The sequence below is a fragment of the Schistocerca nitens genome, chromosome 2 (assembly GCF_023898315.1).
Source record: "Schistocerca nitens isolate TAMUIC-IGC-003100 chromosome 2, iqSchNite1.1, whole genome shotgun sequence".
Classification (NCBI taxonomy): domain Eukaryota; kingdom Metazoa; phylum Arthropoda; class Insecta; order Orthoptera; family Acrididae; genus Schistocerca; species Schistocerca nitens.
In genome coordinates, this window is record NC_064615.1 from 300,052,403 (window position 1) to 300,069,891 (window position 17,489).

Genomic DNA, 17,489 nt, shown 5'->3' on the forward strand with positions numbered 1-17,489 from the left:
ACGAGGATTTTAACTATGTGCATTTTATCATTTGTGTGCATTTTGCCAACTGTTTGAATTTTATCAACTGGATTTTTATCAAGATATGTATACGTGGGAAGTGCCTTTTATGCTTTGACTTTATGTAGCGTAACATGGCAATTTTATAGCAAGATCCATAACATCAGATGTGGGCAGGAAACCTGTCATCTTGGAACAATAAAAGTGCGATCGCGGCGTACGAAGTGTGTCCATCATCAACCACACCCATTGCTCCACAGCACAGCATGTGTATCTTACAAAACTCTGCAGGGTTGAAATCAGACTTCGTGTGGGGTACAACTTTTTTTTACTTAAGATAATGACACAACCCTGTTGAGAGGAGGGTGGTACCACTACTAACATTAGTAAAAATACGAGGATACTAGCAAAATAAAAACTAAACGTGGCGTCTTCGTCATGAAATGAAGTGACAGCAGCACAACGACAACAACTTCCCGTACACCACAGATCATCAGCAAACAATCGGAGATTGCTGCCCAGCCTGTCCGCCAGATTGCTTATATATATACAAAACAATAGCGGTCCTATCACACTTCCCTGGGGCACTACTGACGGTACGCTTGTCTCGAATCAACAGTCGCTGTCGAGGACAACGTGCTGGGGTAAATTACGTAAGAAGTCGTCGAGCCACTCACATATCTGTGAACCTACTCCTTATGCTCGTACCTTCGTTAACAGTCTGCAGTGGGCACCGTGTTAAGGGGAGCCGGAGGTGGTCAAATCCAAAAAATTACGATTTTTTTGCTACCTAAAATTAATTGGAACATTCCTATTTAATGTAAACTTATTGTTCTACTCGCCCTAGAAGTGGAGTTATTACCATTTTCCCCCAAGCCTGCAGAGGAAATGGGCGGTCGCTGAATGCATCTAACACCCTCTCGTGACTTTCTGGCGAACTGCTTGGGATTTTCTCGGCCTGTTACGCATACAGCGCCTTATGTTACGCATACAGCGAGTGTGCAAGGGTTGGCTACATTGTTTCCTGTGACAAATGAAGCGCTAAGAGCGCGGAACATCGTCTCTTTGCTGTTTACCGTTTCGAATTAGTTCAGTGTTGCGCCTGTTGTTGGTAGTATTATACTTCTTGTGTAAAGTGTTGTTCTGGTTACGATGACACGTTTTAGTAACCGTGTATATAAGAAGAGGAAGAACGTAGAGAAAAGAAAATTAACACTAATACCAAGTTGCGATACTACAATTACTGAAACAGTGCGTTCTTCTGCTAAGCAACACATGGCCGGCCATAGCCTTATGACATCTTCTAGCAAATACTACCTTGGGGATGGTGACTCCAAAGGTTTGTAGAGGAGCTGAAACCATATGGAAATGAATTTGTAGTTGAAAAGTTGGAATGCATTGGGCATGTGCGAAAGCGTATGGGTGCACGTCTTCGAAGGCTCAAATAAACTTTGGGTTCCGAAGGCTCAAATAAACTTTGGGTTCAAGTAAGCTCAGTGATGGAAAGACAATAGGAGGGAGAGGCAGGCTTACTGATGAGGTGATTGAACGTCTACAGAGATACTATGGGTATGCTATAAGGCAAAATACTAGTAATGTTAGTGACATGCGAAAAGCAGTGTGGGCATTGTCCCTTCATACTGCCTCTTCCAATGAATACCCTCAACACAGCCTGTGCCCAAAAGATTCCTGGTGCAAATATAATGCAAAAAAGGACTATGATCACAAACATGGTTTGCTAGCAGCTGTGATAAATGCAATAAAACCAATTTTTCATGACTTAGCACAGCCAGAATTGTTACACAAATGTCTACACGGAAAGACGCAGAATCCTAATGAGAGTGTAAACAATTTGATTTGGAAAGTGATTCCTAAACGGGTGTTTGTAAGCATAAAGACACTGCACTTTGGCATTTATGATGCAATAGCAACCTACAACCAAGGGAACAGTGTGAAGTGTGAAGTTCTGAAGGCATTAGGATTTACAGCTGGGGTGGACACTGTACGAGCACTAAGAAATATTGACAGAGGAAGGATAAGAGGAGCAGAAAGAAGAGAAAGGCATATGAAGTATGATGGAACAACAGGCCAGAAAAGAAGACAGAAGAGGAAGCTTTTGGAGGATGAAGAAGAAGACCCTGATAATCCATCCTATAGTGCAGGAATGCTTTGTGAAACTTTGATAGCCATTTCCCGTAAATTAGAATTTTTCGAATATAAGGAACATTTTCTCAAAATCCACTCAAGCTAGAGAGATGAAATTTTTATACAGCACTCCTAGTGGTCAAACTTACATTGTAACACAGCCATTTGGCAATATGTTCAATAGCTTCATTTCAGTTTAATTATAAAGCAATTATTTGTAAAAAAATTTGGGTCATTAATAAAAAATAATTGGAAGGAAACTAGAAAAGATACTCCAAAATCCCTCTGTCATAACTGCAATACTAAACCACTCTATACGTAAAAAAAATTCAAATTTTTCTATTTGGTAGTTTATTCATAAATGTTCCTCAAACTTAGTGATTTTAACATGGGCAGCATAGGCACCTCCGGCTCCCCTTAAGTGCTTTTCGGAAATCTAGAAATATAGAATCTGCCTGTTGCCCTTCATCCATGGTTCGCGGTAACCAATGTGAGAAATAGGTAAGCTGAGTTTCACCCGAGTGATGCTTTCTAAAACCGTGCTGATTCTTTGGACGTAACGTAAAATGTGTGCTAATTGTGTGGAGCTAAAAAAAATGGAAGTTATTAGGTGAGACCAGTTGAAAAGGAGACCTTTGACGTAGCGTTGCTGTATGTAACCTCAGTGGGAGAATGTGTCTGCCGAGAATGATATTCCCAGTTGCACAAGCGGAGTTATCGGCTTCGCAGCAGTTTCCCCATTTGTGGAGAGTTGTTTTCGCAGTTCGTTGCATGCTGGATTCCTCCCGATCAGCACAAAGAGCACTTATCCAATTTCTTCGCTTCACAGATTTATCACAGGATGAAAGAGGTGCACGGAGAGCAAAGTGTCGCACTATGCACAACACTCTGGTGGTGTCAGCGCTATGAGGCGGGACGTGTAAACATGCCACGCCCGCCGGCCTTGGTGGCCGAGCGGTTCTAGGCGCTCAGTTCGGAACCGCGCGACTGCTACGGTCGCAGGTTCGAATCCTGCCTCGGGCATGGATGTGTGTGATGTCCTTAGGTTAGTTAGGTTTAAGTAGTTCTAAGTTCTAGGGGACTGATGACCACAGCAGTTAAGTCCCATAGTGCTCAGAGCCATTTGAACTATGCCACGCCCTGGGCAGGCACGCTTCGCCGCCATTGCCACGATTTGGGCTGTGCAGGAGCTCATACGAACGAATCGTCGGACCACAACATATGACATCGCTGTCGAACTGTCGATAAGCAAAGGAACTGTGTATCAGATAATCCACTAGAGGCATCGTTATGGCAAAGTTCGTGCACAGTGTTTGGGCAAGGATCTTTCAGAGAATCAGAATCGGCGAGAAGGGGCGTTTGCCTGGCCCATCCCTTGATATACGCGGAGCAAGAAACGGCTTTCATTGCTCAGATTGCCGGACGTGATAAAACGCGGTGACACGACATCGACGTTGCCTCCAAACGAATTAACATGGAGCGGCGGCATCCCGGCTCCCCTAGTCCAAAAAAGCTCACTCTACCCCGAAGGCCGGAAAAGTAATGCTCAGTTTCTTTTTCGCGGAAGAAGAACCTTTACTAATCGACTGGCTACCACGGGGTGCAACAGTTAACGCCGACCAGTATTGAAAAACGTTGCTGAGGCTCAAACAGGCCATCAACTGCAAGTGCAGGCGGAAGCTCTCGAATGGGTTAGAGCTTCTCCGGGACAACGCTAGCCCACATGTGGCCAAGAAGACTCTCGAGCTCTTTCAAAATTTCGGTGAGATGTTCCGGAACATTCTCCTTACAGCCCCGGTATCTCCTTAAAACAGTCTCAGAGAGGTCTGAGGTTCACGAGTGACAATGGAGTGCAAGTCACCGAGAAAAACAGGATCCGTCAGCAACCCCTAAGTTTTTACACTGACGCCGTCCAGTCCCTTCTTACGCGCTGCGTCGGGGTATCAACGTCAATGGCAATTATGTATAGTTGCACTGTTCCACATGAACTGGAATTATAATATTTTTATTAAAATTTCGGAAGAGGAGGAGATTAATGTTTCACGTAAGTAGACAACGAGGTCATTAGAGACGGAGCACAAGCTCAGATAGGGAAAGATTGGGAAGGAAATTGGTCGTGCCCTTTTAAAGGAACAATCCCATCATTTGCCTGAAGTGGATTAGGGAAATCAAGGAAAACTTAAATGAGGATGGCCGGACGAGGGTTTAAACCGTCGACGCGCGGGATTAGCCGAGCGGTCTTGGCGCTGCAGTCATAGACTGTACGGCTGGTCCCGGCGGAGGTTCGAGTCCTCCGTCGGGTATGGGTGTGTGTGTTTGTCCTTAGGATAATTTAGGTTAAGTAGTGTGTAAGCTTAGGAACTGATGACCTTAGCAGTTAAGTCCCATAGGATTTCACACACATTTGAACATTTTTTTTTTTAAACCGTCGCCCTCGCGAATGCGAGCCCGGTGTGCTAACCACTGCGCCACCTGACTCGGTCATTAGAATTTCGATATAATTGTTCTCTTCATTTCGTTTGTTCAACCCTTGTACATGCAAACGGAAGTGTATGTTACGCTGCATTACAACTGATATTCTCTGTATGTAAAGTTGGGTTACAAAACCGAAGAGCTTCCACTTTAAAAGAAAGGAAGCGTTGCATTCATGAGAACTGTAGCGCAACGCAAAGAACTGTCCATTAGTCAGAGTCGCGTCCTCTGCTGCTCAGTTTTTCATTTGTGCCGTCTGTTTTTCTCCTGTGATGGAACCTAGAACGGCAACCTGATCGCGGCTGTGCAGATACACCAACTATTGTTGGACAGTATACGAAAGCCCCTGAAAAATGCCCCTTTCCGATGGTTGTACACTTCGTGAGGCCGAATGCTTTTTCAGCTGCTCGTCACGTCTAGTAAAAAGAAGCCTTCAAAGTCAAGTGCGACTGCGCCTGCAAACCTTGTTTTGCGTACTGAGAGGCGATGCGCGGATGTTTTGCGAGTGACCGCACAGCGGCATCTGGCGATGACGTCTGTGGCGGTATTTTAATTCCTTTCATGCGCCGCGACCTTGCGTAACCAGGGTACGCGTCAGGTGACCGGCAGAGCTTCCAGTTAGTTCGCTGTAGCTGTGACGTAACACTTCGTCCTGCCTCAGTGGGTTCGTGTGGTTGCTTTAGTCGCAATGATTTCGTCCTTTTGTTTGTTCCTACATGTAGGTATTGTTATATTGTTTCTCTCGTGTTGCTTATTTACAATGAAACTCTGTTTTAATTATGTAAACATGTGTTAAACATAAATAACGTTGCAAGAATCTGTGGGTATGACTTCTTGTAATTACCTAAACAATAGATGTAATCTACACTACTGGCCATTAAAATTGCTACACCAAGAAGAAATGCAGATGATAAACGGGTATTCATTGGACAAATATATTATACTAGAAGTGACATGTGATTACATTTTCACGCAATTTGGGTGCATAGATCCTGAGAAATAAGTACCCAGAACAACCACCTCTGGCCGTAATAACGGCCTTGATAACGCCTGGGCATTGAGTCAAACAGAGCTTGGATGGCGTGTACAGGTACAGCTGCCCATGCAGCTTCAACACGATACCACAGTTCATCAAGAGTAGTGACTGGCGCATTGTGACGAGCCAGTTGCTCGGCCACCATTGGCCAGACGTTTTAAATTGGTGAGAGATCTGGGGAATGTGCTGGCCAGGGCAGCAGTCGAACATTTTCTGTATCTAGAAAGGCCCGTACAGGGACTGCAACATGCGGTCGTGCATTATCCTGCTGAAATGTACGGTTTCGCAGGGATCGAATGAAGGGTAGAGCCACGGGTCATAACACATCTGAAATGTAACGTCCACTGTTCAAAGTGCTGTCAATGCGAACAAGAGGTGACCGAGACGTGTAACCAAAGGCACCCCATACCACCCCGTGGGTGATACGCCAGTATGGCGATGACGAATTCACGCTTCCAATGTACGTTCACCGCGATGTCGCCAAACACAGATGCGACCATCATGATGCTGTAAACAGAACCTGGATTAATCCTAAAATATTACGTTTTGCCATTCGTGCACCCAGGTTCATCGTTGAGTACACCACCGCAGGCGCTCCAGTCTGCGATGCAGCGTCAAGGGTAACCGCAGCCGTGGACTCCGAGCTGATGGTCCATGCTGCTGCATACGTCGTCGAACTGTTCGTGCAGATGGTTGTTGTCTTGCAAACGTCCCCATCTGTTGACTCAGGGATCGAGACGTGGCTGCACGATCCGTTACAGCCATGCGGATAAGATGGCTGTCATCTCGACTGCTAGTAATATGAGGCCGTTGGGATCCAGCACGGCGTTTCGTATTACCCTCCTGAACGCACCGATTCCATATTCTGCTAACAGTCTTCGGATCTCGACCAACACGAGCAGCAATGTCGCGATATGATAAACCGCGCTCGGGATAGGCTACAATCCGAACTTTATCAAAGTCGGAAACGTGATGGTACGCATTTATCCTCCTTACACGAGGCATCACAACAACGTTTCGCCAGGCAACGCCGGTCAACTGCTGTTTGTGTACGAGAAATCGGTTGGAAACTTTCCTTATGTCAGCACGTTGTAGGTGTCGCCACCGGCGCCAACCTTCTGTGAATGCTCTGAAATGCTAATCATTTGCATATCACAGCATCTTCTTCCTGTCGGTTAAATTTCGCGTCTGTAGCACGTCATCTTCGTGTTGTAGCAGTTTTAATGGCCAGTAATGTAGAAGGAATAGTAAACGAAAAGAAAAAAAAAACGTGGCTCGCCATAGATTCTTTCTTCGTTATGTTTTAATAGCTCACCTGTACCGCAAGTAACAACCCTCTTATCATGTCTTCTTTTCTGTTGTTTCAGGTAAGTCAGCTGACAGGGCTGACGTGGCACCAGCGCTGTGTAATTACGCCACGGGGTCGAAGACCGCAATCTGCAAACAGTAGATGATAACCTGCTATGGAAGATGCGCGGTAGTGAGTATGCATGCACCTTTTTTTCGGTTTTTCGTGCTGTGACACTCAGGGTCGAGAAGGGTAAGATATGTGTAAAGGATGCCACGTTTTGTGTTGAGATAGAACTTCTGTCTGAACAAAACCCACTTTGGGTCGAAATCTATTGCGAAAAAGCAAACCAGAAGAAAATTCAAGCTGATTGGTTACGGGTTTTGAAATATCTCGATTTAACTGAGCAACTCTTGAACGCATTCTCTGACTGACCACACGTGAGATAAGTGCTTCCGTCTTTCTGTTGGACAAGAATGATTGTAATCCCAAATGATTCTCAAAAATGCTAGGCCGTGAGACATCTTAATTACCTCAGTCGTAGTTGCGAACCGAGAAATATGCAGATTTATAAAACTAAAAAATATAAACCATATGGAAAGAGACAGAAAATGTTTTTTTGAAATATGCAGGGTGGTCAGAAACAGTCTGAAAAGCTTGTAAGAGTGTTGCAGTGCAGGTGTTGCTGAGAAACAACTGTCAAGAAAAAAATTCGATACGTTGCGCCGTTTCTGAATTAATTAACATTGAAGTTGTCAAATCAGGTCGCCGCACGCCCAACCAAATTCAAGCTGCCCGCCAGATACAATTAGTGTCGATTGTTCTCATAGCGTAGATGATCACGCACGAGACTTGTCAGCCTCTGGATCAGGTTCATTACTTACCACTGTTCTGTGTCCAGTTTTTGTACCGCTCTTGTTCGATTTTGGGAATCCAAACGAAGAACACGTTTGGCGGCACCGTCTGTGGCGGGCGTCTTGGATTTGTGCATGCAATGGCCTGACTGGCTGACTTCATTACTAATTCGGAAACGGCGCAAAGTATCAAATTTTATTTCTCAGCAGTCTACCTTCTAACACTCATACAAGCGTTTCAGACTAAGTATAAAAATTATACATGCGCTGCTGGATCACAGACACACATTTTTCTTCGTGAAAGCCACCTTCAACATTAAAATAGTCAGCGAGAAAATTTTGCAGGACACACACACACACACACACACACACACACACACACACACACACACAGGGAATTAAAAAAAGAGATGGTGTCCCATATTTTCACATTTGGTAGGATTCGTCAAAACCAAAAATACAGGGTGTCTAAGAAAGGGTAATCCACGTTTTAATAAAAGCTAGGAAAGAAAGTAAAACAAACAGTTCTCCGTAAAAAAATGTTTGAGGTATGGGTGAGTTACTTCAAGCTCGAGGAAATTATTGTATGCTATGTGAATTTATTGAGTGCGTGTCGTGAATCTCAGGGTGTATGCTTTAACAAATGATATTCGTCACAAAGGAAAATTGCATGACATTTATAATTCTTTTCATTGCGAATTTCTTTGACCCGAATTTTGTGACTTACGTACGTACAGGGGTTGGACAAGAATGTAGAAATACCCAAAACACAACACGTTATGATGCCTGATCCGGCGTCAGAAAACCCCTAGCATCATTTTTTCGAATGGTCTCGGAATGGAAAAATATCGGTCTTGTATGGTTTTCAAGGGAATCTTACACCATAGTTCCTGCAAAATAACCGCAAGTTCAAGTAACGATGATGTAGGTGGACAGTCACCACGCAGCCTTATCTCCAAAGTAGGCCGCAAAGACACAGTGGTATTGAGATCTGGTGACTGTAGTGGCCAGGTGGGATGCGACAGTTCCTTCTGCTGCTCACAAAACCAGTCTTGGGCGATGCGAGCTCTGCGAACATAGGCCGCGTCATCTTGGAAAACAGCATCAGCACTGGGTAACAAATACTATGCAATGAGATGGACCTCATCGCCAAAATGATCACATAATCCTTGGCAGTAATGCAGCCTTGCAGAGTGACCACAGGGCCCGTGGAACACCACGCTATGGCTCCCGAAATCGTCACCGAACCCCTGCGATGTTTCACTCATGGGACGTGAACTCGGCGTAAAGTTGGAAACGGTGTGAAACAAGAATTCACCGAGCAAACGACACTCATCCGTTGCTCCATAGTCCAGGTTTTATGGCTTTGGCACCCCGTATTCTTATTACGGGCATTTGCATCACTGATCAGTGGGTTCGGAACTCCAGCTCGCCTTCAAATTCCTTGCTAATGGAGCTACGGGGTATTCAAAAAGTCTCTCCGCAGTGCCGTATGATTGTTAGCCGCGCATGCTGTGTGATTGTTCGCCTGCCTGGGTTACTTCCCTTCAAGTAGACTCTCCTAACATTCCACTGTTTCGTTTATCTCAGCCAGCGTCAGTAGTATCGTTGGTGTGTGTCGTTACGTGTTGACGTAAGGTTTAAGTTTAGTTCCTTTGCTCGTTTGTTTCGTTTTTGTCACTGTTAAAATGCTAACCATGAAAGAACGTGTGTTTTTAGTCGAAGAAGTGCTCAAAGCTGGCGAAGTACAGGTTCAGTGACAGTTGCACCGAGAAGTGGTCGTCCTAGCGTTTTGCCTGAGGATAAACTACTCGATATTTCCGATAAAATGTCAATGAGTCGGAACAAGTCAGTACGAAAACTCGCCCAGGAAATCGGTGTTTGTGTCGGAACGGCCCACACAGCTGTAAGGAAAAATTAGAACTTTTCCCATACAAGGTGACAGTCGTGCAAGACCTGAAAAATACTGATCGAGGCAAGAGACTGCATTATTGTCAATGGTTCAAAAATTTCGATCAACAGAATGGAAGGGATATTCTTAATGGAACGTTTTTCACTTATGAGGCGTGCTTTCGTTTATCCGGGTAAATGAACTCGCAAAATTCTCGTATGTGGAGTACTGCGAATCCATTGTGTATTCATGAGGAACCACTTCATTCTGTGAAAATATGAGTTTGGATTGCACTTTCTAGACGTCGGATTGTGGGTCCCATATTTTTCAAAGAAACAATAAACGCACAACGACACTGCAGTGATATTCTGCACCCATTCATAGGAGAACTTGTGTTAAGTGAAATACTGAACGGTTATTTTCAACAAGATGGTGCAACCGCGCATACAGCTCTCGTTTCAGTGTCACTGCTTGCTGATGTTTTTGGTGATCGCATAATTTCGCAGGGACTTTGACCTCCGCGATCGCATTACCTAACAAAAGAAATGGCTCAGGGCACTATGGGACTTAACTGCCGTGGTCATCAGTCCCCTAGAACTTATAACTACTTAAACCTAACTAACCTAAGGACATCACACACATCCATGCCCGAGGCAGGATTCGAACCTGCGACCGTAGCGGTCGCGCGGTTCCAGACTAGCGCCTAGAACCGCTCGGCCACTTCGGCCGGCCTGACCTAACACCACCTGACGTTTTCTTCTGGGATGCAGCGAAAGCAACTGTCTATAAAAACCGTCCAAAATCAATCGATGAACTAAAAACTGCAATATCCACTTTCACTGCTTCTGTTACAGAAGAAATGTTACAGCTTGTGTTTGGAAACATGATTAGACGAATTGAATTGTGTATTCAACAACAGGGGGGACACTTCCAACATTTAATGTGAAAATTTGTAAGTAAAAATGAATATTCATGAAATTAATAACTTGTATTTCACTGAGTTTCACTTCGGTATATTGAATGTGGCAACGGCACGCGCGGCTAACATTCATACGGTACTGCGGAGAGACTTTTTGAACACCCCGTACCTTCGTGATGTTTCGGGGCTGACAGGGTTCACGCGCGCGACATGCAGCTCTGCACTGACTTTTGCAGCTGACGTCCCCTTATCTTTCTTCACAATCCTATTCAATGACCATCTGTCACGATCGCGTAACACACACTTCCTTCCACGTTGCGACTTAGCAGATGATATTTTTCCGCTTTCTCTGTATGCAGTATAAATCTTTGATACGGTGTCTCTTGAAACACCAAACATTACCTCGGTTACGGAAGCGCCCTCCATACGATAGCCAACAGTCTTCCCACGTTCGTATTCACTTAACTGCGACATAACGCACTACTCGCAACCACACAGAACTCTGTTCTGATCACGGCTGACTCTTGCAAAGTATTGAGGACACAGCTCAGGCGCCGTTTGTGTTCAGATACAACAGCGCAACATGCAGGCTTGCCTAGCATCTGCATTTGTATTCAATCATGCATGTCTCGCAGTGGTTCCACTTTTGAGTGAAACCATTGCATTAGCAACACATTCTGCTTTCTGCAGTGCAGTGCGAGTTTCAATCATGAGAAAGAACATCCTAGAAAGAGAGAATGAACAATAAATGGGTAGCAGGCTTCCGAAGATTACTTTTTTTCATAAGAATTGTGTTGACGGTGTATTGAATTTATCCGCTGAAGAGAGAGATTTATGGGACAATTCTCTGTAGCCAGCACGGTAGTACGCTATAATTAACTATCTATAATCAGTAAATAACGTTCTTTTGCAAGTGACGTGCATCGAAAGAAAACACATTTCATCCATTTTAAACGCAATCACAATACGTACTGATGTACAGTACGTCAGCTACTGTGGACGTAGTGGAAGTGAGACTTCGCGCGTCTGTAGCATGGTCTTATGTTTCGTACGTTAGCAACCATCAGCATACCGGTTGTTGACAACTTAGGCCTGTGTGAAAGCATCGTCAGACTATGTGCTGCAGCCTTAATCATTTGACCTAATCATATAGAATTAATCATTTCTGAGTGCACTTAATTCTTATATGACGAAGCTTAAGCACATTTAAACAATAATTGACAACAGATTGGTACATTACCCTTTTCACTTAGCTGGTTTATCTTGCTGCTGAAAGTTGTTCATTATAGCCTGTTGCTGAACACGTTCCTCAGCCATTTTGCTTTGTTTACTATATTCATTATGTCTTTTTGAGTATATATTCCAGATTAAATAATAAGCACAATTTGAGATCATAGTTTCTGCAAATACATTTTTGCAGTGACAAGTCTGTTTTCGAAACAGCCCTTAACAAGTCGCCGGCCGCGGTGGTCTCGCGGTTCTAGGCGCGCAGTCAGGAACCGTGCGACTGCTACGGTCGCAGGTTCGAATCCTGCCCCGGGCATGGATGTGTGTGATGTCCTTAGGTTAGTTAGGTTTAAGTAGTTCTAAGTTCTAGGGGACTTATGACCTCAGCAGTTGAGTCCCATAGTGCTCAGAGCCATTTTTGAACAAGTGTTTTTATTTCTGTTTTTGAAACTTATTGTCAAGGACAAATATGTATCACTTATCACACCAAAGAGTGAATAAACAGTTTTTGATGATGTTGCTGAGCAACAGTCATAGAATAATTTTTAAATGAACACCAGCCGCGCGGGATTATGCGAGCGGTCTAGGACGCTGCAGTCATGGACTGTGCGTCTGGTCCCGGCGGAGGTTCGACTGGTTCAAATGGCTCTGAGCACTATGGGACTTAACTTCTGAGGTCATCAGTCCCCTAGAACTTAGAACTACTTAAACCTAACCAACCCAAGGACATCACACACATCCATGCCCGAGGCAGGATTCGAACCTGCGACCGTAGCGGTCGCGCGGTTCCAGACTGTAGCGCCTAGAACCGCTCGGCCACTCCGGCCGGCTGCGGAGGTTCGAGTCCTCCCTCGGGCATGCGTGTGTGTTCATCTTGGGATAATTTAGGTTAAGTAGTGTGTAAGCTTAGGAACTGATGACCTTAGCAGTTAAGTCCCTAAGATTTCACACACATTTGAACATTTCTTTTTAAATGAACACCCCGCCATTTGACTGTATTGTTGTGTATTTAATTGCGACCCAGGTTTAGGCCTTTTATGCCATTTTCAAGTGACTGAGTTTATGTCATTAACATACACCGTAGGATATCAAGCTCAAAACTGGATATAAATGAAGAAAAATACTCGCCTTTTTTTCCTAATTTATGGCCAATTCTGAGCTTGATGCCTGCAATATACAGGGTGGTCCATTGATCGTGACTGGGCCAAATATGTCGCTAAATAAGCGTCAAAAGAAAAAACTACAAAGAACGAAACTTGTCTAGCTCGAAGGGGAAACCAGATGGCGCTATGGTTGGCCCGCTAGATGGCACTGCCATAGGTCAAACGGATATCAACAGCGTTTTTTAAAAATAGGAACCCCCATTTTTTATTACATATTCGTGTAGTACGTAAAGAACTATGAATGTTTTAGTTCGAGCACTTTTTTCGCTTTGTGATATGTAGTTACGAGATTTTCACTGCCTACCAACGATATATATAAAACATTCAATAGCGAAAAGAAATGGAAACACTTACAACAATTATACAAAAATCCAAAATGCTTCGATGTTTTAAAGGTGACGTGCAAGTATTATATCTATGATTTTTTTGCCGTCGTTGGTGGTCAGATGTCTTTTTTCGGTATGATTAATGTAGTGGACTTGTTAAGGTTCAAATGGTTCAAATGGCTCAACACACACATCCATGCCCAAGGCAGGATTCGAACCTGCGACCGTAGCGGTCGCGCGGTTCCAGACTGTAGCGCCAGAACCGCTCGGCCACCAGCGGCCGGCAAAAACACTTGTACAAATATGGGTTGCGGTATAGTGATAGCTTCCTAGAAAGACTCTTTAGTTGGCGAGAATACTGCATTTACAGATGATATTGACGCCCTGCACCCAAAATGGTTGATTCTGAATGACTTACACAAGTGGCGACAAACTCCACATGTCATCGGAAGGAGTTTGTGTGTATGAATAGACAAATGGAAATAGAACATGAAGGCCGCCCAGATTGGTGAGGAATTCCACCGTAGCTTATTCGCTGCAATTTGGGAAACGGCACGAGAGCTAAACCCGGACGGCCGGGCGGAGCTTTGATGCGCACTCCTGCAGATAGGCGAGCGTTTGCAACCGCCGCGCCGCGTGGCTCATCGTAGTTCACCCTATACTCTGGAGAGGGATCGCCGCTGGTGTGATAAGTAGTGCGGGGCGCCGTGCAGAGATTTCGGAGCGCTAGAGAAAGTAGCCGCCCGCGAACCGTTCTCAGCTAACTAACTGGCAGAACGTGCACCGGGCAACTTCACGGATCGTTGGCGTCGTCCGCAGCGCGAGGGATTATCCAGCATTAACCTTTCCTCGCGAAATTTTGGCAACCACACAGCAGACACTTTTTTTTTTTCAAAAAAAGAGTCGAACGGTCAGCGGTTTTACAATATAGCTCATTGCGATATTTAATAAAGTCTTTTGCGACTGAACTTAATTACTCTAGCAGCGTATATCCTTAATATACTAGCTCTTTCCATTTAGTAAGCTACGATGACTGTTCGAAGAATTCCGTAACATTCGCAATTACGCGGCAATGGTGTGTTGGAGCGAAATGTTATTGGCTTTCCTGAACACGCCTGAGTGTTTTATTGTTGTTTGTGTGTTAGTTATTTATTGTGCAGTGCTGTATTGAGTAGAACGTTGTGTCACACTATTTGCCGATTTCGAGATGGCAGAGTTAGAGGACCAACGCTACTGCATTAAATTTCGCGTGAAACTCAATAAAAGTTTTACAGAGGCACGAAATGATGCAGGAACCTAGGGTGATGAGTGCTTAAGCCTTCCTCGGAGTTATGAATGGTTCACACGCTTTAAAAATGACCGGACGCCAAGTTACAGATGATCCTCGTAAAGGACGCCATTCCATGCATACCTACGATAATCATGTTAGGAACGTAAACGAAACTGTGCGTGCCAGTCGAAGACTGACTGACCGAGTCATTGCAGAAGAATGTAACATTTCTTTGGATCATGTCATGTATTCCTGACACAGCAGTCTGGAATGCACTGTGTTGCCGCCAAGTTCGTCCCACGGCTTATGAGTTAAGACGAGGAAGACCTGCTCGCAGTCTGTGAAGAGCTTTTTGATTGCGCAAATGAGAACGAGATTTTCCTTAAGAGAATCAAACTAGTGTTGAGACGTTGGTTTACGGCTATGATGTTGAGACCAAGGTTCAATCTTCACAATAAGGTCGGGTGAGATTATCCTAGACCAAAAGCAGCTCGTCACGTCAGGTCAAATGTCAAAGCCATGCTGATAGTTTTCTTTGACTTTGAAGAATTAGTTCATCGTGAATTCGTGCCACAGGGACAAATTTTTAGTCGATGGTACTTTCGGGACGTGATGCAAAGCCTGCGAGAAAATGTGAGAAGGAAACGGTCTGAAATATTGCGGACTATTCACGGCTCTTACAACACGACAACGCACCCGCACATTCGTCCCAGTTGGTGCGTGTCTATTGCACAAGAAACGAAATGACTGTGCTGCCTCATCCTCCGTACTCCCCAGACCTGACCTCTGCAAACTTTTTTTACTCCCAAAATTGAAGACGAGGATAGACGAGATAAAAAAATTCGCAGACGGCTCTTCCCGCGGTCCTAAAAGAGGCGTACAAAGAGTGCTTCCTGGAAACGGCGTTGGGAGCGGTGTATCAATTGTGGAGGAGAGTATTTCGGAGGAGGCCATGCACAATAAGTAAAAGGTAGGCGTAGAAAAATTTTGTGGACAAAGTCCCGGAATTTTTTGAGCAGACCTCGTATTATTATTGTTTGAAGTACAAGAAAAGTCGGAGGAGGGCAAGTTCGTGTATGATGAACGACGAAAATCGGCGAAGCATGTGTCGTTGGCCTATCTTTAACACGATGATGGGTAACCGTGGAAAGATGTTTTGTACGTCAGAATTAACTATGCAATGAAATGACTTTTACACATTGGCATCGGACTCCATTCTCATGTAAATCAGTGAAGATAAGTCCGTTTTTAAGAACACGCTGTGAGCACTTAAGAACCAACAACGAACATTTGCAGAAAAACATTAAAAATTATTAAGTGAGGAGAAAGAGTAAAATAAATAAAACAAATGACAAAGTAAATATTCGTATCATTCCATATATATTTGCAATCAGAACCGGAATTCTGCGTACATTATGCACACTACTGTCCACTAAAATTGCTACACCACGAAGATGACGTGCTACAGACGCGAAATTTAACCGACAGGAAGAAGATGCTCTGATATGCAAATGATTAGCTTTTCAGAGCATTCACACAAGTTTGGCGCCGGTGGCGACACCTACAACGTGCTGACACGAGGAAAGTTTCCAACCGATTTCTCATAGACAAACAGCAGTTGACCGGCGTTGCCTGGTGAAACATTGTTGTGATGCTTCGTGTAAGGAGGAGAAATGCGTACCATCACGTTTCCGACTTTGATAAAGGTCGGATTGTAGCCTATCGCGATTGCGGTTTATCGTATCGCGACATTGCCGCTCCCGTTGGTCAAGACCCAATGACTGTTAGCAGAATATGGAATCGGTGGGTTCAGGAGAGTAATACGGAACGCCGTGCTGGATCCCAACGGCCTCTTATCACTTGCAGTCGAGATGACAAGCATCTTATCCGCATGGCTGTAACGGATCGTGCAGTCACGTCTCGATCCCTGAGTCAACAGATGGGGACGTTTGCAAGACAACAACCATCTTCACGAACAGTTCGACGACGTTTGCAGCAGCATGGACTATAAGCTCGGAGACCATGGCTGCGGTTACCCTTGATGCTGCATCACAGACAGGAGCGCCTGCGATGGTGTACTCAACGACGAACCTGGGTGCACGAATGGCAAAACGTCCTTTTTCCGGATGAAACCAGGTTCTGTTTACAGCATCTTGATGGTCGCATCCGTTTTTGGCGACATCGCGGTGAACGCACATTGCAAGCGTGTATTCGTCATCGCCATACTGGCGTGTCACCCGGCGTGATGGTATGGGGTGCCATTGGTTATACGTCTCGGTCACCTCTTGTTCGCATTGACGGCACTTTGAACAGTGGACGTTACATTTCAGATGTGTTACGACCCGTGGCTCTACCCTTCATTCGATCCCTGCGAAACCGCACATTTCAGCAGGATAATGCACGACCGCATGTTGCAGGTCCTGTACGGGCCTTTCTGGATACAGAAAATGTTCGGCTGCTGCCCTGGCCAGCATATTCTCCAGACCTCTCACCAACTGAAAACGTCTGGTCAATGGTGGCCGAGCAACTGGCTGGTCACAATACGCCAGTCACTACTCTTGATGAACTGTGGTATCGTGTTGAAGCTACATGGGCAGCTGTACCTGTACACGCCATCCAAGCTTTGTTTGACTCAATGCCCAGGCGTATCAAGGCCGTTATTACGGCCAGACGTGGTTGTTCTGGGTACTGATTTCTGAGGATCTATGCACCGAAATTGCATGAAAATGTAATCACATGTCAGGTCTAATATAATATATTTGTCCGATGAATATCCGTTTTATCATCTGCATTTCTTCTTGGTGTAGCAATTTAATGGCCAGTAGTGTAATTAGAAACAAGAATAAGTGAATTTTTCATAAGAAATCTTGATTAGTGTTAAGTAGGATATATTTGATG

General features: G+C 44.7%; 1 protein-coding gene across 3 annotated transcripts in view; it reads left to right on the plus strand.

Moving 5' to 3' along the window:
• LOC126236048 (phosphatidylcholine:ceramide cholinephosphotransferase 2-like) overlaps window positions 1-17,489 on the plus strand; it is a 321,725-nt gene that overhangs the window by 214,852 nt on the left and 89,384 nt on the right. Inside the window, exon 1 of one of the 3 annotated variants that reach the window (XM_049945088.1) lies at window positions 7,113-7,133. The exons of the other annotated variants lie outside the window; for them this stretch is intronic. The gene's annotated coding sequence lies outside the window, so the exon portion shown is untranslated. Of the gene's footprint in view, window positions 1-7,112; window positions 7,134-17,489 lie in introns of those variants that run through there. 3 annotated transcript variants of the gene reach the window in all.